Source organism: Lissotriton vulgaris, chromosome 8, assembly GCF_964263255.1.
Source record: "Lissotriton vulgaris chromosome 8, aLisVul1.2, whole genome shotgun sequence".
NCBI lineage: Eukaryota > Metazoa > Chordata > Amphibia > Caudata > Salamandridae > Lissotriton > Lissotriton vulgaris.
The window spans coordinates 890,169,116-890,191,318 of record NC_141696.1 but is presented as its reverse complement, the minus strand read 5'-3'; positions in this window follow the sequence as shown (position 1 = coordinate 890,191,318).

Here is a 22,203-nt window from a genome sequence, read left to right as displayed (position 1 = left end):
AAATTCCTCATAAAAGCACATTGCATAAAATTTCATTACATTTCATTTCTGAACTTTTCATGTTAAAAACAACAATAGAGAAGAGAGGATATGATTCACGGGGCAGGTATAATTTTACAACACTAATTCATTTCTTGTATTCCTCAATCTTACTGCTACTTTTAAAAAGCTAAAAATGGCACATAGGGTGTGGGGATCAGTGGCTTTCTGTAAAAACAACAATGCAGTTCTTGCTTGGCGGAATTTCTGTTTCTTTAAAATGTCTACCAAAAACAATCGTCTGGGGTTACTATAAAATGAACATAAAAGTACAAAATGAAGGGTGTCCTGCGGAGACCTATTGTCGCAGCCGCAGGCACCCTTCTGCTCAATTGATACGGTAAAACCAGCAGGGTAAGCTAAAATATTTGGTAACCAATTGAGCCTAAAACGGCACATTAAAAACCGATCATTTTGGCTATACATAAGAAACAGATATGATTCCATTCCCCCTCCATTTCTTACAAGGTCATAGGCTGCTAGTGATTTCTTTGCCAGGCCACAACTTCTTCTGTCAGCGACATATTTTTCTAAAAGCAATTTTTTTACCTTAATTTTACAACTATTTACAATCAAGGAGGGATCATTAAAAAGCTGGCCCTGGTCAATACTTGTTAAAGAGTCTACATATTTCAACCAGGGGATTTGTAGGGCCTTGTCTCTTTGTAAGCAGTCTGTAATTATTTCCCTGGTCAGAGCTGCCTCCGGGTTAGTCCAAGTTCTCATCCATGCCATAATTGGCCTTAGTTTAACAATATCAGAAATATATGGCATCCCTAATTCATCATATGCAATTTCAGCAGGGATGGCTTGCGGGACTTTTAAGATTCTCCGAAAGAATTTATCTTCATGCTGTTGAAGTTGCTTACAGTCCCTAAAGCCCCATATCTCAGCACCATACAAGGCCTTAGCTGTACTGATTGAGGCATATAATGCCATTATCTGTTCTGGGCACCAGCGTCCCAATCTATGGGCAAAGCTCAAAATAGCCCCATTTGAGGACACAAGCTTGGTGCAATGGGCCTCAAGCAGGTGATTAAATAACATGTCCCCATCCATCAGCAGCCCTAAGTAGGGGAAGGTCTTTACTTTGCCCAGAGTCTGTGACCCAATTTTGAACACACTCTTGTTAGTAGGTTTTTTACCGGCCACCATGACAAAGGATTTTGTTAGGTTGACAGAGAAGTCCAAGTCCCCCATGAACTTAACCAATCCGTCCACCAGGAGTTGCAAAGCCCTTGGGGTCCTGGCCAGCAGGACCGCGTCATCCGCGTACAAAAGTACTGGGACATGACGCGGTCCTACTTTGGGGGAATCAGCTTCTAGGGCGATGAGGGCACTCTCTAGGGCATTAATGTAAAGGGAGAAAAGAAAAGGGGCTAATATGCACCCTTGTCTTACTCCCCCTGAACATAAAAATTGATCAGTTCGCCCCCCGTTTGGACTGAAACAAACCTTGGCCGTGGTGTTCCAGTGCAGCTCTTTCAGGATATTGATCAGCCCCTCTTCTATCCCTAGGTTATGCATCATGGTCCATAGTTTAGACCTATTGACAATGTCAAAGGCCGCGGCTAGGTCCATGAATGCCATATAGACCGTGCCCCTGCCTGCTTTCGTATACTTAGCTGTCAAAAGATACAAATTTAGGCACTGGTCACTTGTCGATCTACCCTCCCTAAACCCATATTGTATTTCTGCCAAGATATGATGTTCCGCCGTCCACTCCATAAGCCCGTTCAAAATCACTCGCCCCATCATTTTAGCAGAAACATCAATGAGCGAGATCAGCCTATAGCACTTAGGGTCATCCCTGGACCCTTTTTTAAATATGGGTACAATCAGTGCCGTGGACCAAGAGCGTGGTAGGCCAGATTTGATGGCTGCATTTACCACCCTTGTTAAAATTGGTGCCCCTAGATCTATATTACTTCTATATAGATCCGGTGGGGTACCATCCGGACCAGGGGCCTTGTTTGGGGTCAACCCACTAATTGCATTTGTTATCTCCCCTAGCGAGAAGGTTATTTTATCACTCCGCGTACCCTGCCATTCGCCCTCCTGAATTGCTAGGTGTGACTTGTTGTATAACCCTTGGAAGTGGTTGACACATTCCTCTAGGAGGATGTTATTACTAATCACAGGGGCAGAATTCTCGTTAAAACAGGGCCGATTTACAATTTTCCAGAATTCTGCAAAATCCCTGTTTTCTCCCGCCTCTCTAAGGTCTGCCCACACTTCTGCTTGAAGCAGCTTATTCCGCTCTTTTACTTTAGTTCTGTACTTTAATCTACAAGTGGCCACGTCTGTCTTGTTCCTTGGTTTAACTTTAAGACAGGCTTTTAGATCCCTTAATGCTTTGGAGCAGCTCTCATCGAACCAGCGTGGGTTCTTCTGCTCTTTCCTCAGGCCTTTGACTTCCAGCATTTTATCCACTATGCCTGTAAGGGTTATGAAGGATTCCATTAATTCTGGACCTTCTTTTAGGGAGTCCAGACAGTCTCCTATCTCTTTTCTTCCATTTTGGACTAGAGATTTATAAAACTCTTGAGAGTCTACCCTTGCCCACTTAAGTCGCCTTCCCTGATCTGTTGTTTGGAGGCTAATTTCCCCCCCCCCCTTTGAGTTTGCCCGCCCCACTGGTGTTTCTTATTTCCAGAACGAGAGGGTTATGGTCACTAAAGGGGCTCCATTTAGTTTTAGCCATCACAATTCTATTTTTGGCAAAGGAGGATATTAGTATGTAGTCTATTATGGTAGAACTCCCTCTGCCTTTGAAGGTTGGTACGTATGTCCCCTCTACCTCTGGGGTTATTAGGTCCATCGTATGTGCTAATGAATGTGCTTCTATCATTGCATTTAATTGTGTGCCCTCCTGATTATGTTCCCAATGAGGCCCCTCATTAAAGGGGCAAGCGTCCCAATATGGATGGTCCTGAAGCAGAACTGGGCAGAGGTGACAATTAAAGTCGCCCAGTACTATTGTCATTGGAACCCCTCCCACCTTCTTTAGCTCAGCCTCATGTGTAAGTTTTTCGTCTAATTCACTGAGAGCGCCATTTTTTCCATCTATAGGTCCCGGATTATAAACATTGAAAAACTGCACCCTCAATTCTCTGCTCTGGAATATAGCGGATTGCAGGGTAAATGATGTCCAAGATGGTACAGTCCATTTACCTTCTAATGTTAGATCTACATAGAGCGCCAACCCTCCTCTAGCTCTACCCGGCCTGTCTTTTTGTGCGGGCACAAAAAAGCACTTATAGCCCTCTATTTGGTATGGAGCCGCACTGACTGCCTATGTCTCCGGAAATGCCAGGATATGAAATCCCTGGATCTCATTCCTCCATTCAGGGTTATCAAATTTACCTGCTAAACCCGCTACATTCCATGTCAGAATATTTACTTTTCGTGTCTGTGCTTCACCACTATTCGCAATCCCTATGACATGATTTGGATCAATTATCGTTTTGTTGCCAGCCCTCCCTATTTCTATTGCTTCATTGTTTGGAGTGTCTGCCATATTTAGGGTGGCTTCATTTTCCTCCACCCCCTCCCCTCTTACCAGTGTTACAATCTTTTCTCCCTTAACCTTCTCTACTTTCCTCAGTCATTCATTTTCATCCATGTATTGTAAGGGGCTGTATCTATTTGTCCATTGGGGACCTCCCTGGTATGCTATATTTTGCATGCCGTACTCCATGGGCCTAGGATCGTATCCCTCTATGAATCTATTTTTCCCCATGAAGTGAAAGTTTGGTTGGTGTGTCATCAATTTCCTCGGGTATAAATATGCTAAAGGCATGGTCCTTATAGTGCTAGTGGTGTTTCTGTTGTCATTGGTTAGTATATACTCCACAAGATTCGGGTCCCTGAAGTTGGCGATGACACAATTCCCCTCTATTTCTTTCTTTCTGGTTCCCACCCACTGTGCTCTCCTTAAGTTTAAAATTTCCCCCCCTCTTCCTCCCTTTAAGGGTCTATGAATATTTACAATGTCAAGAAAGCAATTCCCTTTGGACACACTAATCAAAACAATAAGACATACAGCAAAAATGCAGGCAAACTCAGAGCTGCTCTGAGTTTGCCAGCATTTTTGCTGTATGTCTTATTGTTTTGATTAGTGTGTCCAAAGGGAATTGCTTTCTTGACATTGTCAATAGTTGGTACCCCATCCCTTTGGTAGAGGGTCCCTCTCTCTTTTATTAGAAAGTCTATGAATATTTAACCAGGTTGAAATCTTTTGTTTTAATTCTGGGAAAGTTTCTCTCTGCCCTCGTCCTAGCCCCGAGACCCCTGTGAAGATAACAACAAAAGGGCTTGCTTCCGGGGGTAGGTTTACACATGGGAGTGGGCCTTGTGCTCTAGTATTTTGCTCGGTAAAATGATGTTGATTTTTTGCCTGATATGAGGTGCCGATGTTGTCTGTCTGCCTGGGCCCTCCAACGCCCTGTCTTTGAATGTTATTTCTGTCTGAGTTTCCATGTGTATTAGCACTCCCACCCCGTTCTGCTATTGCCCCATCAGTCGCAGCATGCACCTGAGCAATGGTGCATTGATCATAGCTAACACAGTTTTTGGATGGTGCTGATCGTTGGGCTGGAATGTTATTTGTTGAAGTCCCTTTACCATTTTGTGTTGTTGTTGGGGCTTCCCTTGCCTTGCCCTGTCTTTGCAATTCGCTAGCTATTTTGTCTATCTTACTTACTAGTGGTTTGATTAAACTAGTTAAAATTCCTCCAGATGCTTTTGTAGCTCTAGAATTATAGGGTCAAGCCACCTCGGAGGAAGTGGGGCGGCTTTAGATTCTATTATTAGGAATTCCTCCTCTATATCTTTCGACTTGTTGCATTTGTTGTTCTTTTTCTTAGCCCTTGTTTGTCTCATTTTGTGTTGGCGTTTTTTGGAGGGTGGTTTAGGTGTTATGCTTGTATCTATATTTATAGGTGCTTGGTCCTCCGCTACTAGTTGTGCACATGGGATAGTGTCTAGTGAGTTTTCACGGGTCCCTTTAGGTGATCTGTCACCTTGGATTGCATCCTCAGTTTGAGTTGGTGTCAATGGCAGGGAAGTTAGAGTCATTGATATACGTCTCTCCGCGCGCTCAATATCCCCTGCGACCTTTCGTAGCATTAGGTCAATGACCGTTGGAGTGGCTTTATGGATGGGTGCTTCACCAGGCCCTAGGTCGGGATTTTTTGGTTTAAGAGGTGTTCCAGCTTTACTCTTCGCCGAGCGAGTTTTGGGTTTAGTCACCATTGTTTTACAAATAGCTATATTAATAATTTAAGCCCTCTTGCTATCTTGCGTTGCACAGTTCGAAGCAGGGTAATTAGAACAAATACAATGTTCTGTCCGTTTTCCCAGAATGCAATTATTACAATTCCATATCCAGTCTGTTACAGTACCTTTCAGCAAAGCCACGGGGGGTGGCCCGTCCCGTCCCGGCTCGTCCCCGGACGGCCACAGACGGCCCGCCCTCTGCCTGGGCTCAGCCCGGCGACGCCCGCGCGCGTCCCGCGAGCGGGTAGTCTCTTGCGCTTTTAGCGCCACCAGGCGTACAGTGGGCGTGCTCCCGTCCAGCTTCCTGGTGCCAGGAATGCTGGGAAACGTAGTCTTTTCCCCTGCTCGGCGGCCGCGCACAGGTCCCAAGTGCGGCGGCGGCGAGGGGAAGATGCTGGCAAAGTGTTCCTGGGTAGAGCGAGGTGAGGACCCCCAAACACCAAGGCCTCGGCTGATGGCCGGACGCCAGCAACTAACCCCGCACCCAGCGCAGCGAGATAGGAGCAGCCACAGCCCCGGGTTCAACCCCACCGCTGCAGGATTGTGCCGCGGGATAGCGCCCCACTCACTGCACGGGCACCGTCACAAGTGCCTGCAGGGTCTCCACGTATCTCCGCCGTCCCGAAGTTTGATGTCCGGGCTCCCCCAGCAGCAACAGCCGCCGCTGCAGCAGACACACAGCGGGGGCCTCCGCTGTCACACGCTCCGCAGCGTCTCAGGCGAGAGCCTTCGGCAGGATCCCAGACGCCGCCTGCCGCAGCTCACCGCAGCAGCTCAGGGGTCTCGCGGGGTGGGCCGCTCCCTCCGCACCGCAGCCCGCCAAACAGCTCGCTGGGAATCAGGGAGGTCTCCGCAGTTCAATATCGGTCCCAGCCACCACTAGCAGATCGCCGCATGGACTCCACTGGCATCAGGCTGCAGGAGACCAGCCTCCGGTCCGCGCAATGTATTGGCGCCTTTTCCTTTCCGTCAGTAACTGGGAGAAAAGTATTCAGAGGCTTGAAAGGGAGACAGACCTGGGAAGCTGGGAAGCTGTCAAGCTGTCCCGTCCGAGGCCCGGGGGGACCGAAGTGAAAACTTTCAATCCCGGTCTGAACGTCAGCAGAAGGAAGCGGAAATCACAAGCACACAGGAAACAGTGAAAAGGTTTGTCCCAGCGGAAAGTGTACCCATGGAATTTTCTGTATGTTAGAACTAGGGTCTCTAGTTGGCATAGGTAGGTCCCTTTGTCCAAATGGGAACCCTTGCTTCTAGTCAGGGAAAGTGGGATACACACTTTAGATAACCCTGCTCACCGCCTTGGTATCTTGGCACGAGCAGGAAAGGCTTATCCCAAAGGTATGTGTATAGTATTTGTATTCAATACAGTAATAACACCACAAATGTACATCACACCAGTTTGGAAAAAGAAAGTATATTTATCTACACTCAAGAACAAAATGACAAAAACCCAACACACATGTAGTACAATACCTCTCAAAAACAGCTATTTAAAAAATAAAGCATGTAGAAAACAAATAGCTCTGCCTGGGGATATTACATTGTTGCGACAGCAATAAATCCAAAATACGGCACCAACCATGAGGTACCGGGCATCAGGCACAGAGACATGCAGTCCCCCGAACAACCAGTACCTTTGGATAACAAAGTCTATGATGATGCACTGCATCGTTGAGGTGCGGTATCGGTGCTGAGGTCGAGGCCCGCTCTCTGGCTGCCAAAGGGAGGTGAGGCATTGTGTCTGCGAGGAGGTGACTTACCGAATCTAGGACAGGGGAAGTCAGTTGAGTCTGCGTTGACGCATCAGTTCCAGTGAAGATGCGAAGTTGCCGAGTTCGTTGAGTCACCCTCTGCAGTTATTGGCAATTTGATAACAGAATGATGACGCGGGCGATGACCATGTCGGTGCAAGCGCTGGCATCAGGAAATGTCGGTATCTGGAGGCATCGGTGGGCATCGAAGCGCATCCAAACTGCGTTGCAGGCCTGGCGATATTGCATGCACTTCACAAGCGGTACCGCAGGCCTCATTGCAGGTCGCAACGTCATGGCAGCATCATTGACGGTGTCAGAGATTGCTCTTCTTACTTCTTTCAAGTTGCTTCTAGCTCCCAACAGCAGGAACAACCTCCAGAGGCCCAAAACTGGAACAGGCTTCTCCGGCAGGTCAGAACATACAGCAATAAAGTTCAGCTGAGCTGTGGGTGAAGTCTTTGTGTCCCCGAGACTTCAGAACAGGAGGCCAGGAAACACAGGCCTTTGGAGATTCTTCTTTAAGCAGATTCACAGCAAAGTTTCAGTCTTTGTCATTTCCATGGCAAATGCAGCAACTGCAGGCAAACCCCACAAAGTGCACAGCAAAAGGGACAGTACTTTTCCTTACAGCTCTCCATCTCTTCTTCTTGGCAAAGGTTTCTCTTGAGTCCGGAAGTTGTTTAAATTTCTGGCGTTTATTGTCCACTACTTATAACCCATTTTTTCTTTGTTCCTCTTTGTGCAAGAGTCTCTGAGCTCAGTTCAAACCAGTTCTGTCCTCACTGGTGCAGTATAACCACCGGGGATAGAGACAGCATTGTGCAAGGTAGACAGGCCATATTGAGGTTCAAGGAAAACTTCTATTCTAAATGCAGCCAAAGACTATGCAGCTCAGCCCTGAGTCAGACAGGAAGGGCAGGCACACCTCAAACCCCCTTAGTAGTGGTCTACAAAGAATGTACATCCCCAGTCTATGTCATTCCAAAACCAAACAGTCCATCCACAAACAGGCAGAGGCACACTGAATAGTAAAACAAGACAATTGCCTACTTTCTAAAATTGGCCTTATCAAACACACAATGTAAAAACCATCTTTACTAAAAGGTGTTTTATAAAATTCTAAGTTCAGCAAGCATAAACTTTATTCCTTTATCCTGTCCCAATGGGAAGTTATAATTGTAAGATGTTACAAAAGATCTCCCATGCTATCCTATATGACAGATATCCTTTCAATAGCGAAAAACACAATTCGCAGTATTTCACTAACAGGACATGTCAAATACACCAGTACATGTCCTAACTTTCACATACACTGCACCCTGTCCTTGGGGGTACCTTGGGCCTACTCGAGGGGTTCAATACATGTAAGAAAAATGGATGTTAGGGCCTTGCAAGTGGGTGAACTTGCCAATTCAACATCGCAATTCAAAACTGTACAGAGACACTGCAATGGCAGGTCTGAGATACCTTTTCAGGGCTACTCATGTGGGTGGCACAATCAGTGCTGCAGGCTCACTAGTAGCATTTGATTTACAGGCCCTAGCACGCTTTCAAGTTGCTTCTAGCTCCCAACAGCAGGAACAACCTCCAGAGGCCCAAAACTGGAACAGGCTTCTCCTGCAGGTCAGAACATACAGCAATAAAGTTCAGCTGAGCTGTGGGTGAAGTCTTTGTGTCCCCGAGACTTCAGAACAGGAGGCCAGGAAACAGAGGCCTTTGGAGATTCTTCTTTAAGCAGATTCACAGCAAAGTTTCAGTCTTTGTCATTTCCATGGCAGAAGCAGCAACTGCAGGCAAACCCCACACAGTGCACAGCAAAAGGGACAGTACTCCTCAGTACAGCTCTCCATCTCTTCTTCTTGGCAAAGGTTTCTCTTGAGTCCAGAAGGGGTCTACATGTCTGGGGTTTATGGTCCACTACTTATAACCCATTTTTTCTTTGTTCCTCTTTGTGCAAGGGTCTCTGAGCTCAGTTCAAACCAGTTCTGTCCTCACTGGTGCAGTATAAACACCCGGGATGGAGACAGAATTGTGCAAGGGAGACAGGCCATATTCAGGTGCAAGGAAAACTCCTACTATTCTAAATGCAGCCAAGGATTATGCAGCTCAGCTCTGAGTCACCCAGGAAGGGCAGGCACACCTCAAACTCCCTTAGTGGTGGTCTACAGAGAATGTACATCCCCAGTCCATGTCATTCCAAAACCAGACAGTCAATGCACAAACAGGCAGAGGCACACTGAATAGTAAAACAAGAAAATCCCTACTTTCTAAAATTGGCATTATCAAACACACAATTTAAAAACCATCTTTACTAAAAGATGTTTTATAAAATTCTAAGTTCAGCGAGCATTAACTTTATTCCTCTATTTTGTCCCAATGGGAAGTTATAATTGTAAGATGTTACAAAGGATCTCCCATGCTATCCTATATGACAGAAAGCCTTTCAATAGCGAGAAACACAATTGGCAGTATTTCACTAACAGGACATTTCAAATACACCAATACATGTCCTAACCTTCACATACACTGCAACCTGCCCATGGAGGTACCTTGGGCCTACCCGAGGGGTGTATTACATGTAAGAAAAATGAATGTTAGGGCCTTGCAAGTGGGTGAACTTGCCTGGTCAACATCACAATTCAAAACTGTGTCCAGACACTGCAATGGCAGGTCCGAGATACCTTTTCAGGGCTACTCATGTGGGTGGCACAATCAGAGCTGCAGGCCCACTAGTAGCATTTGATTTACAGGCCCTGGCACTCTCAGTGCGCTTTACTAGGGACCTACCAGTGAATTAAATATGCCAATAATGGATACCCAATCTCAATAACAATTTGTAGAGGGATCAGTTGCACTTTGACACTAATTAGCAGTGGCAAAGTGCCCAAAGCATCTAAGCCAGCAAAATCGAAATCCAGCACAGCATCAAAAATACAGGAGGTAGGGGCAAAAAGTCAGGGGAAACCACGCCAAAGGTGGAAAGTCTAACACTGGAGAAAACTCTTAGTCAACGGGTCAGGCTTCAGGCTGGATATGAAGAGTATCTTGTCAACAGTGGGCAAATGGAGCAAGGGTCATCCTTAGGAGTGGCAGCTCCCTTGGGATGTTCAAGGCTCTCAGTGTTTAAGGTGGGAAAACTCTGAGTATGCAAAGCCTGAGGTTTGGGCCCAGGGAGGCATCGATGACAGAGGAGTGCTCCTCGGCATCAGTCCTGGTGGAGTCTTCTACATTTGGACTTAAAAACTTTTACAGAAGTAAGGATCCTTCCAGCAGAGCAAATCAGCAAGTTGAGTCCAACTGTCAGTTTGATGTTAATGGCTGCAGCTCAGCAGTGGCCCGGGGGTAGCCTCTGATCCTTTCAGAAAAAGCTTCTAACTGTCCAGCCTTACAATCTTTGAAGGAGGAAAGAGTACAGATGAATACCAGCCAAGGGTTCCGGATCTTGTTTTAGCACCAATTGGAGGTGAGAACGTAATCTCCGGAAAGCCACCAGCAGGGTCAAGGGCAAATTCGCTTGGTACTGATGAGTTGGACTCAGCAGAGACTTAGGCTTCTTGGTGCTTCTGTATTCCTGGAGCTTAACAAGAGGCTAGCCAACAGTCCTGTCTTCTTTCCAGGGTAGAAGTGGGGAACAGGTCCAGCCCTTGAAGTCTCTCTCCATAGGTTCTAGAGCAGGTTGTTTAAATAGAGTTTAATTAATTCTGTGGGCAAAGCCCAGATGGCCATCATGTCAATGGGAAATCAAGTTCACAAACACATGCCTTTTCTCCACTGTCTGGGAACAACACACATCTCACTCCAGGTGAGCCAGTAACAGGTGACACTGAGCAGTGACAGAAAGGCACCTTTGAACTAGGCACGAAAATTGCAAATTTCTAAAAGTGCCATTTTAAAAATAGTAATTTGAAATCAGACCTGACCATTAGATTGAATTTTAAATTGACATTAATTTGAGTCCTTTAATCATTATTCTAGCAATTCCCAAGTATCCCAGGGATTTTCCATTGAAGAATCAGCTTTGCCACAGTGAAAGCCCACTTTGGAGATGTTTCACTGGTAGCACATTTTAAAACCTAAGTACAGGTGGCCGAGTTTTAAAATACCATGTACTATGCCCTATGGACATTTGGGGTCTGCCTTAGGTGTGACACAGGAGTATGAAGAAATAAGGTTTGGGCCTGGTAAAAAGTTTTATTTTGCTAGGCTGAGTTTGCTATTTTAAAACTGCACACTCAGGTTGCAGAGGCAGGCCTGAAGATATGCTTTTCCTTGTCACTTTAATGGTGGCAGAATTAGTGATGAAATCTACTAGTGTCATTTAACTTAACCAGAGGTACCACATATAAGGGACTTATATGTTAATTAAATGTGCCAATTAGGATTTGTAACCAATTCAGCAAGTTTTTTCTTGTTGGGGGGGATTAGAGCACAGGTACTGGGACCTGGTTAGCAGTGTTGTAAAGCGTCTAAAAAAACAATAGCATTAGTTCAAATAAATAGGGGGCAATGATGCAAATAGATGCATTTTCTCATACAAAAGGAATGTGATCATCCATGAAGTGATTATGATGCAATCTAGTCTTCTTGGGTTTAGTTTCCGCTTCAGGACTATTCCTCTGTTTTACTCCTCATGATCATTTCCAAACTGCTTATTTTTTCTCTATTTCCGCCTTGTGTTTTTCTATTATGTTGCTTGCCGTTTCTAAGAAGGGACCAGTGAATATACTAAGGGCCTCATTTGCAAAGCCCCTGTGTCGCCGGGACATCACTTTTAATGACGCTCTGGTGGAGCACATTGCAGTGCCATATGTACATGGCCACATAAAGCCATCCTGCATGGTTTTTCATGGCCTTGTAGATATGGTGGGAGGAAATGCAGCCTAAGTCGATAAGTTACCTCACCCTGCAATGGGGAGACATGCTATAGGTGTTACGGTGGGTGTTCCTATGTAACACTCATGGGATTTGACTAAGTATGGGCGGAAAATCCGTTCCGCTCGCGGATTTTGCGGATTTTCGGTAAATTCGCAATCCGCGAGATTCGCAAATTTCCCACAAAATCCGCAAATCCGCGAGCAGCGGATTTTATGGCTTGCTCGCACTGTTCATGTGAGTTCGCGGCTTCCCAGTTCAACTTTGCGCCCCGCGAATAAGCGCTAAATTGCAGAAATACGATCTTAGCAAAACTGAAACTACTTACCAGGTTCAAAAGTTCAAGCTCATCATTAGTAGCCATTTCCTGTAGTGCTTCCTGAGGGGCCCCTCCAGAGTTCAGTTGCCTACTTGCAACTATTATGTGACCCTGCTCTGACCCTCAGAATAGTTAAACATATGCCACAAAGGTCCTGAATTACAGCTAAGGGAGACAAGCAGGAGCCAGGCTGGAAGTTCAAATCCAACAGTGACACATTAATCAGCCCCTAATTCATTATTGTCAGTTGGGGCAGGGCAGGTGTTGTAACTAATTTTGCAACAATGAAAGCACTTAGCAAGTGCAAAAGATCACTAATCAGGAAGCACTAAGGAAGCAGGTGCCAGCTAAAAAAATATTCTGTGACACATTAATCAGCCCCAAATTAATTCAGGTCACTTGAGGCAGGGAAGGTGTGCTTTGCTTTGCCACAATAATGTACACTGGACAACCAGAGGGTGCTGTGATGAAACAGAGGGTGGCATGGGTGGGCCAGAGGGTGGCATGAGTAGTCAGAGAGTGGCAGTGGTGACAGAGGGTGGCAGTGATGAAGAAGAGTGTCCCAAATAGGCTGGACACGTAGAAACAACAAGTTCACAAAACTTGCGACCCGACAGGTAAGTTCGCGTTTGCGAAATTGTACAAAACCCTCGCGAACTGGCAGAAACCCGCGCGAACACACAAAAAAAAATCCGCAAATTCGCGAGAATTCGCGGATTTTGCGGATTGCGAGTTCGCAAATCCGCAAAATTCGCGAACGTGAGATTCGCAAAATTCGCCCATGCTTAGATTTGACACATTCCCTGATTTACAACATTCTGTAAACCTGAGAATGCGTCAAAAGCCTATGCCTCTGTAGGGGAGGCATAGGGTAGGTATAACAGGGAGTAATAACTTTATTTCTCCTTGTTCTTTCCTCTTTCTATGTTTAGTGCACCATGGTGTAAGGGGGACTGCGTTGGCACATGGCAGACAATTGAATACCAGCGCAGGAAAAGAGGGCAGGAATGCGCCGTATTCTATAGATACAGCACATTCCTGCCTTTTTCGTTTGCCACAAGGTAGCGCAGCATGAAAGCTTGTGGTACTGCCCTACGGAAAAATATTGTAAATGAGTCCCTAAATCTATAATTCTAAATTAATAACTATTCATATATTTATTTTCTTTGGCCGACTACTTGGATGATCAAGTTCATATAACTTTTAGGATTCTCTATTATGTAAAAAGTATTGTTCTGCTTTTGTATTTAATCAAAATGCAGTAAAGAAGTAACATCTCAGGTCATGGTCAGGATTGCTGAAGCACATACAACTAGGAAAAGTACAGTCCAAGAGCAACAGAACAATTGAATCATTTATTTCACAGGGAGCATTTGGCAAAAGGACACTCTGATGATGCATATGGGCATGGTTCGATGCAATATAGACCATGGCAAGGGGGTTAAAATTGATCAGTATATCGTTAGATGTGCTTGTCACATGTATCCCCAAATCTACCATACTCCAAGATCTTTACCTGACAGTGATAAGTCCATATTAAGCAGGAGCACGTCCTCTGGATCCAGTTAGGCAACTTCAGTTTTCTTTGGCACAGCAGATCTAAGATGTGGAGGAAGGATTGACAGGGTCTCAGTTCCTTTCTTGATCAACTGAAAACATTGTTAGGATACATCTATTCAGTGTCGGTGCAGTCCCAACGATTTCATTATAGAGTGTTGGCCTTCTTCGGTAAATGGTGTTGCTATGTTGTTGAGAACTGAGGGTACTGTCTTTCGATGCATAGTTTAATGTACAATCTCTGTGTCCACGGTTGATAGTAGCATTTCTACTGTCTTTCACTGGCAGTGGTGTATTTCCATTGAGCTGTTCACCTACAAAGTGGCTCCAACTATCATGGAGACAGACACAGTAGGAGGTTAACTTTAAATGTGCCTGATTTTCCACCTCCCTGCATTCTTATTCAATCAGACATAGTGTAGAGCAAGCCACCCTTGATTGGATGCTTGCTTCATCACAATTTATTTCAGAATGAGCACTGCACCTTGTTGGCCAAGTGCAGGAGTTAGAGAAGGTTCAGTTGACAGTATGTCTGTTGTTGAAGAACCTAGAAATTAACTTGTTTGCTCTTGGAGGTGTTGACTGAAACTCAGATAATTTTAGGAGAATCACTATTAATTCCCTACTGTTCATCGGGCTTTTACTGCTATACGTATCAGGTTACTGAAAAGGAACTTAACTCCCAATACACTGCCATTGGTTCTTGTCCAGACATGAAGGCAAAATTCATGGGATTTCAGTGGTCACAGAAAAGAATTGTATTGCCTTAAGTTAAGATGTATGTGGTGAAGCTTTCTTACCTACATTCTTTGGCATCCTTTTATGACAAAGGGCAGCATGCATTGAGACTTGCATACTATATAAACATATATCTACGACATCTCGCACTATTCTTAAATAAAGTCACTGCAGCCAGCAGTGTGTAGGCTGATATTGGAGTCCGTGTTTTTCTCTGTTGGTGGTTTTAAGCGCCGGAGTGGTAATTGGAGATATATCTATATGTGTATATATATATACATATATGTATTTATTTGAAAAGTTTTATAAAGCGCAAATGTGACAAAAAGGGTATCCAAGCGCTGTAAAAGGGAGGGTACATGGCGAGAGGTCGAAACATAAGTACAGCACACAATAGGACACAAAAAGTATCTAAGAAAAGTTACAGCGAGCAGTACATCAAAAGGGACCTGTGAAAAGAAACAACAAATTTTGAGTAAAAGGTATATAAGACTGTCAAGCTTGCGCTGGAAGTGGATTGAAGATAGCATCGGGCTATTGTAGATGGTCATTCCGGAGTAGCTCCTTGACATGTTTTTTGAATGAGGTCGTCGATGGGTCAGATCATATATATATATATATATATATATATATATATATATATATATATATATATATATATATATATATATATATATATATATATATTTATATATATACACCCACACACACACACATATACATGTATATATTCACTAAAAAAAACATAGGTTTTAGGCAAGTTATATTTAGGAATTAGCATTTTAAAAACCTTGCAAATTCACTGAAAAAAACATAGGTTTCAACCACGTTATAGATAGGAATTAGAATTTAAAAAAACATAGAAATTCACTTAAAAAACAATAGGTTTCACACATGTTATAGTTAGCTGGATATTTCACTCATACAAACCCATTGAAATTCCCCCGTTATAGTTAGTTCAGCTAACTATAACTCGCGCGCCCGCAATCCACTGCTGATGCTGTCACATATTACATCACTCATGACATGGTCAGTGACATCACTCATGACATCACTGATGACATCTCAAATGACATCATTGATGACATCACTGATGACATCATCCTTGTGAAAGACTGGCAGACCTCCTCTCACCCTAATATAACCTTCGATACACACATTGAAAAATAGAAACAAAAATTTTCAAAACAATGGAGATACCAGTTAGAACAACCTATTCAGTAATTCCAAAATCTACATACACATCCACGTGGCTGAAACCTATGATTTTTTCAGTGAATTTGCAAGGTTTTTTAAATGCTAATACCTAACTATAATGTGCCTAAAACCTATGTTTTTTTCAGTGAATTTCATATGTTTGCAAAAGCCAATTTTTAAATGTATTAGTTGTTTTATTTATTTTTTTATACTAATTTACTACATTTTTTATAATAATTATTTTTACCTATTTTACTTTTTTAAATTACATTACATATTTTTAATGTAAAATAATAAAAAAACAAAATTCAAAAATGATTTTTTGTTTATTTTATATTTCTTTTCAATATATTAAAATTCATTTCTATATTCTTTTTTGCATTTTCTTTGTGGTAAACGCTATGCGTACCCCACAATTTTAATTTTTAATGTTTAAAAAGGTATATTTATGTATTTAATGTAAATTTTAAGGCAAGACATTATCTGAGGTTATCATAAAAATAGTATTCATTTAGTTTTAATAAGCGTATATTACTTTTAAAAGCAACTACGCAAATTGCAGGGTACTTCATACGTACTCACATCGTAAGCGCACCCTACGTGACTTCAAAACAAGAGATTTGATTGGTTCATAATACTTCCTGTTCTAACTGTTGAAGGACTCCACTCATTTTAATCATTCTTCTTTGACCTTTACTGAAGAACCATCTTCTTTGTGAAGTTCCTGTGTTTTCAAAACATCTTTAATATGGCTGCACAGCAGAATGAACGTTTATTTGAACACTCTTCAGAAGAAGAATTTGTGCAGGAAGACCCAGCCCCAAAGAGGAAGGAGGAATTAATCTTGTTTTTTTTTCCTTTCCAGAAGGAGAAAAGAAAGTGGATGATGCCAAGGTCATCTGTAAGGTGTGTGGGACCGTGCTTTCTAGAGGTGATCCAAATAAAAAATATTCATTTGGAACTGCCAGCATGGTAAAACATGTGAAGACTCTTCATCCCCGCAATTATGCGAGAACTGCATGTGACAGGCTGCGGGAAGACCCTCCACCAGCTGTATCCAGCACTTCCACAGAACCATCATGTCCACATCCGGACATCCGTTCTGATTTTGCAGACCTTATTATTTCATGCAAATTTTGCAAAGAAATATTATGTTATGGAGAACAGTCCATTGATTTCATTTGAAGGCGCAAACAAGAGCACCATTGCTCCTACCGTTAATTGTTTTATAAATTTGATCCAGTTGAAGACTGTATTGTTTGCACAATTCCCTCTTTTTCCTTTAAAAAACAAACAAAATAAAAAACTGTTCAAAAAATCCCTTCCAAAAAAAACTACAAAAAAGACAAAAAAAAGTTCTTTTAAGAACTAACTTCACTGGTCAAAAAAAGAGGTATATTAGTATGATAGTGTGTAAAAGTTTTTTTGAATGAATGTGTAGTGCATAAATGAATGAAAGAATACATTAGTAGTGTATGGTGAATGTGAATGTGCAGTACTATAAGGAAGTGCTACACCATAACTCTATAAGGTGTTTACTTACAGTATACTGTAGTACTTCCGAAGCACACAAATGTAACATATGTACAAAAATATGTTACAAATCTATGCTTCCCTTTGCACTTCTGGTGAAACTGCCTGGATGAATTTGTAAGTGTTAGTGTTTCAATGCAGTGAATGGATTAGTGCATACGGATAAATAGGTCACTACGACAGTGCAACAGCAGTGACAGGGTGCTTGGTGAAAGTGTAAGGATACAGACTGGGGAATTGAAGGTGTGAAAGACAAGTGAGCAGGTGGATACAAAACTGCATGCATAGCGCCTAGGGGTTTGAAGCAATGCATGTCCTAAGACCTACTTTCCTGCATCAGTACTTGGGTACTGACTGAATGATTACAGTTCTGCAAGGAGAGTGCATGACTGAACTTATAACTGCTTCAGTTCTGGCAAAGTGAATGGATTAGTACATACCGCTAAATGGGTCACTACAACGGTGCAAGAGCAATGACAGAGTGTTTACTGGAAGTGTAAGGATACAGACTAGAGAATTGAAGGTGTTAAAGACAAGTGTGCAGGTAGATACAATACTGCATGCATAGTGCATGGGGCTTTAAAGCAGTCCATGTCCTAGGGCCTACTTCACAGCATCAGTACTTGGGTACTGACGGAATGACTACAGTTCTGCAAGGAGAGTGCCTGACTGAATTTATAAGTGCTTCAGTTTTAGCACAGTGAATGGATAAGCACATACTGCTGAATGGGTCACTACAATAATGCAACAGCAGTGACAGAGTGTTTGGTGGAAGTGTAAGGATACAGACTAGGAAATTGAAGTTATAAAAGACAAGTGTGAAGGTAGATACAACACTGCATGCATAGTGCATAGGGATTTGAAGCAGTCCATGCCCTAAGGCCTACCTTGCTGCATGAGTACTTGGGTGCTCACTGAATGACTACAGTTCGGCAAGGAGAGTGCCTGACTGAATTTATAAGTGCTTTACTTTTAGCGCAGTGAATGGACAAGCACATACTGCTGAATGGGTCACTACAATAATGAAACAGCAGTGACAGAGTGTTTGGTGGAAGTGTAAGGATACAGACTAGGGAATTGAAGGCATAAAAGACAAGTGTGCAGGTAGATACAAAACTGCATGCATAGTGTATAGGGATTTAAAGCAGTTTATACCCTAAGCCTACTTTGCTGCATGAGTACTTGGGTACTGAGTGAATGATTACAGTTCTGCAAGGAGAGTGTCTGACTGAATTTATAAGTGCTTCAGTTTTAGCGCAGTGAATGGATAAGCACATACTGCTGAATGGGTGACTACAATCTTGAAACAGCAGTGACAGAGTGTTTGGTGAAAGTGTAAGGATACAGACTGGGGGATTGAAGGTATAAAAGACTAATTTGCAAGTGAATAGAGGACTGTATGCACAGTGTATAGGGTTTTGAACCACTTCATGCCCTAAGGCCTACTTTGCTGCATAAGTACTTGCGTACTGACTGAATGATAACAGTTCTGCAAGGAGAGTGCTTCAATTTAAGCGTAGTGAATGGATAAGCACATTCTACTGAATTGGCCACAATAATAGTGCAACAGCAATGACAGAGTGCTTGGTGGAAGTGGAAGTGGAAGGATACAGACTGGGGAATTGAAGGTATAAAAGACAAGTGTGCAGGTTAATGTTAATGTTAATGTTATCAGTTACTTGTAGAGCGCACGGTTACCAGAGGTTTCATGACGCTAATCATGCTTCAAGTTGTTGCGTAAGGACCCATTTAGAAGGCTAGCTCAAACAGCCATGTTTTAAGTGCCTTTCTGAAGCCAAGTAGGTTATCACAGCTTCTCATTGTTACAGGAAGAGAGTTCCAGAAAGTGGGTGCCAGATAGGAAAACCTGCAGCCTCCATAAGGTTTGAGTTTGATAGTCGGGACAGATAAAAGATGAAGATGAGATGAGCGTAGATTGCGCCGGGGGACGTGTTTATTGATCATGATATTGATAAATTTTGGACTATTGCAATGCATTGCTTTAAAGGCTAGACAGCCAGTCTTTAATGCAGCACGTTGCTCCACGGGTAACCAGTGGAGCTTGATCAACAAGGACTTGGCAGAGTGCCATTTTGGCTACTTATAAATTAATCTTGCCGCCTGGTTCTGTACTATTTGCAAACGTTTGAGCAGATACTGGGGCAGGCCGATGTAGAGGGAGTTTGAGAAATCCAGGTGTGAGAGGACCAATGCTATCACCACTTGAAATAGGGCTGAGTGGGTTAGCAAATGAGCGATCTTCCTGATTTTACTGAGTTTGTATAGACTGGTGGAGATCGCAGCACCCACTTGTCCTCTAAGTGAGAGGTCCGCGTTGATTACTACCCCTAAACTTTGTACGGAAGGGGACGCAGTGGGGGGGACCCAATTTACTAGGCCAGAAATGCGGTCCCCAGCAGTCCTTGCTCTTCCCAGGCAACACAAGTTCCCTCTTGCCTGGGTTGAGTTTCAAATGGTTGCTATCCATCCAACGCTGAATGTGGAGCATGGTGGTTTGGAATTCCACAGCAGCGTTAGGGGAGTCCGGAGGGAAAATCAACTGGAGGTCATCTGCAAGATGGTTACTTTCAGATTTTTTAGCGAATGGAGCAGAGGCCTCAAGTAGAGACTGAATAGCAATGGCAACAGGGAGGAGCCCTGCGGGACACCGCAAGAGGTGGTCACTTTGGGTGCAGTAAGAGTACCAAGACGTACTGCTTGCGTGCTGCCTGTGAGAAATGACTTGATCCATTTATAAGCAGGACCTTGGATCCCTGCTTGTTCGACACGGTTCAACAAAATGTTATGGTCAACCGTGTCGAATGCCGCCGATAAATCCAAAAGCACCAAGGTCTGGGGAGTTCCCCTATCCGAGTTAGCTCTAAGTGTGTCCAGGACTGGGAGGACTACAGCCTCTGTTGAGTGGGCTGGCCGAAAACCCGCTTGGTTTGGCTCCAGGTATTCTGTTTGTTCGATAAAGTTCGATAAGCATTTGGCCACATGGGCCTCCAAGATCTTGGACAGACATGGGAGAAGGGATATGGGGCGATAGTTAGAGGGGATTAGAGGATCTGCCCCGGGCTTTTTCAAGAGAGGGACTATCTTAGCATCCTTAAAGGCACTGGGTACCACCCCCTTGATGAGAGAAGGGGAGGATACTATGTGGAAGTGCTGAGAATATGTCCTTGAGAGTGGAGGGTGGGCAGCAGTTATTAGGGGAGCCCGACTTAACACGGGTCCGAAGGTCGGACAGGATTTTAGGGCATAAAACTGAGAAGTGGTTCATGGTGACTGAGTTTCTGAAAATGTCATCCTGGGATTCCATATTAGTGGAGAGGGGAATACTGGACTTAATGATGGCAATTTTTTCCAGGAACTAGTTGTTTAGTGAATTGCACATCTCTTGAGTTGGGGCCTGGCTAGGTAATATTCTCTCATCACTGCTAATATCGTTGACAATTTTGAAAATGTGCTTGGTTTTATTATGAGCATTGAGTATTCTTGCTGAAAAACGAGCATCTTTAGCAGTCAGTATAGCCTTTCTATACTTCGTATGAGCCAACAGAAACTGATGTCTGTCTTCCATGTCATAACAGTGCCTCCATTTCCTCTCTAGTTGCCAGAGCTTGAGGTTTTGGACTTTTAATTCGGTGGCAAACCATTTATGAGCATCATGGTATCTAGTACGAGAGAATTTAGTCAAGGGGCGTGTCTGTCACTGGCCGACCTTAACCAGTCCGCAATGTTAGTTTCCATGGCATCGACGTTGGGATTAAAGGTGGGAAGAGAACCAGCTAAAAAGTGTGAATCAATTCTTTTTTGTCAAGAGTTCTCCATTTTCTTTTTAGTCCACCCATCGCCCTAGAGGTCTTCAACCTGCCACTAAGACTGACTGTGAAATCAATCAAATGGTGGTCCGACCAAATGCAGGGAGATATCAGGGAAGCTGACAATGTGAGGTTGTGGGACCAGATTTGGTCCAGTGTGTGCCCTTTTATATGGGTAGGGGAAGATAGAAGCTAAACCAAGTTTACATTTGAAAGCAATTCAGAGAGTTCTATTACCTGTGGTCCACCGCAATCGTCATTGAACCAATAATTAAAATCCCCAATAAGTAGAACCCTGGTATAGTTCATGACAAGGTTGGCCATTTGTTCACTTAAAGAGAGTGGAAAAGAGGGCATGGTCTGAGGGGGGTGGTAGATAAGCACCAGTGCAAAAGATCCTGCATTAGAGTCCAGTGAGATGACAATATTCTCGATGTCAGACAGTTCAAGTGAAGTCATGAAGGTAAATTAATATTTTTTATGTATAATAGCAGCGACACCCCCGCCTGATTTTCCTGGGTGCTGGTTAACATTCAGAATATAGTAATCTGAAGGGAGGGCTGCTAAAATATCTGGTGTAGAGTCCAGGGTCAGCCAGGTTTCAGTAATCAGCATTACATCCGGGTTTTCTGCGGAGAGAAGCAAAAAGATGTCTAACTGGTGTTTAACCAGGGACCGGGTATTGAGATAAAGCAAACGAAGACTAATGGAGTTAACTGAGATGGGACAGCTGGTGGGGGAAGAATGGTGATCCGGAAAGGGAGGGGTGGGAAGACCCGCTTGATCTTGTGAAATTCCATTAGTCCGAATGCGATTAGCTACCGCATTAGGCAACTGGATGTGATGTTGCTCTAATGATCATAGGGCCGAAGACGAGTAGGTGATGATTTGACCAGGGGTTGTGGCCCCTGGGCCCATTCGGACATGGACGGGCACGGACGGGCGCAGACGGGCTTGCCTTTGGTGCGCCACTGGCGCGCCCGTGCACGCTTCCGTTAGAGGAAGTACATTTAAGGCCCAGCCCCGCCTCCAAGCTCCTCCTCCTACCAGCCGATTAGTTGAGGCTTATCGGTGGGGGAGCTGGATG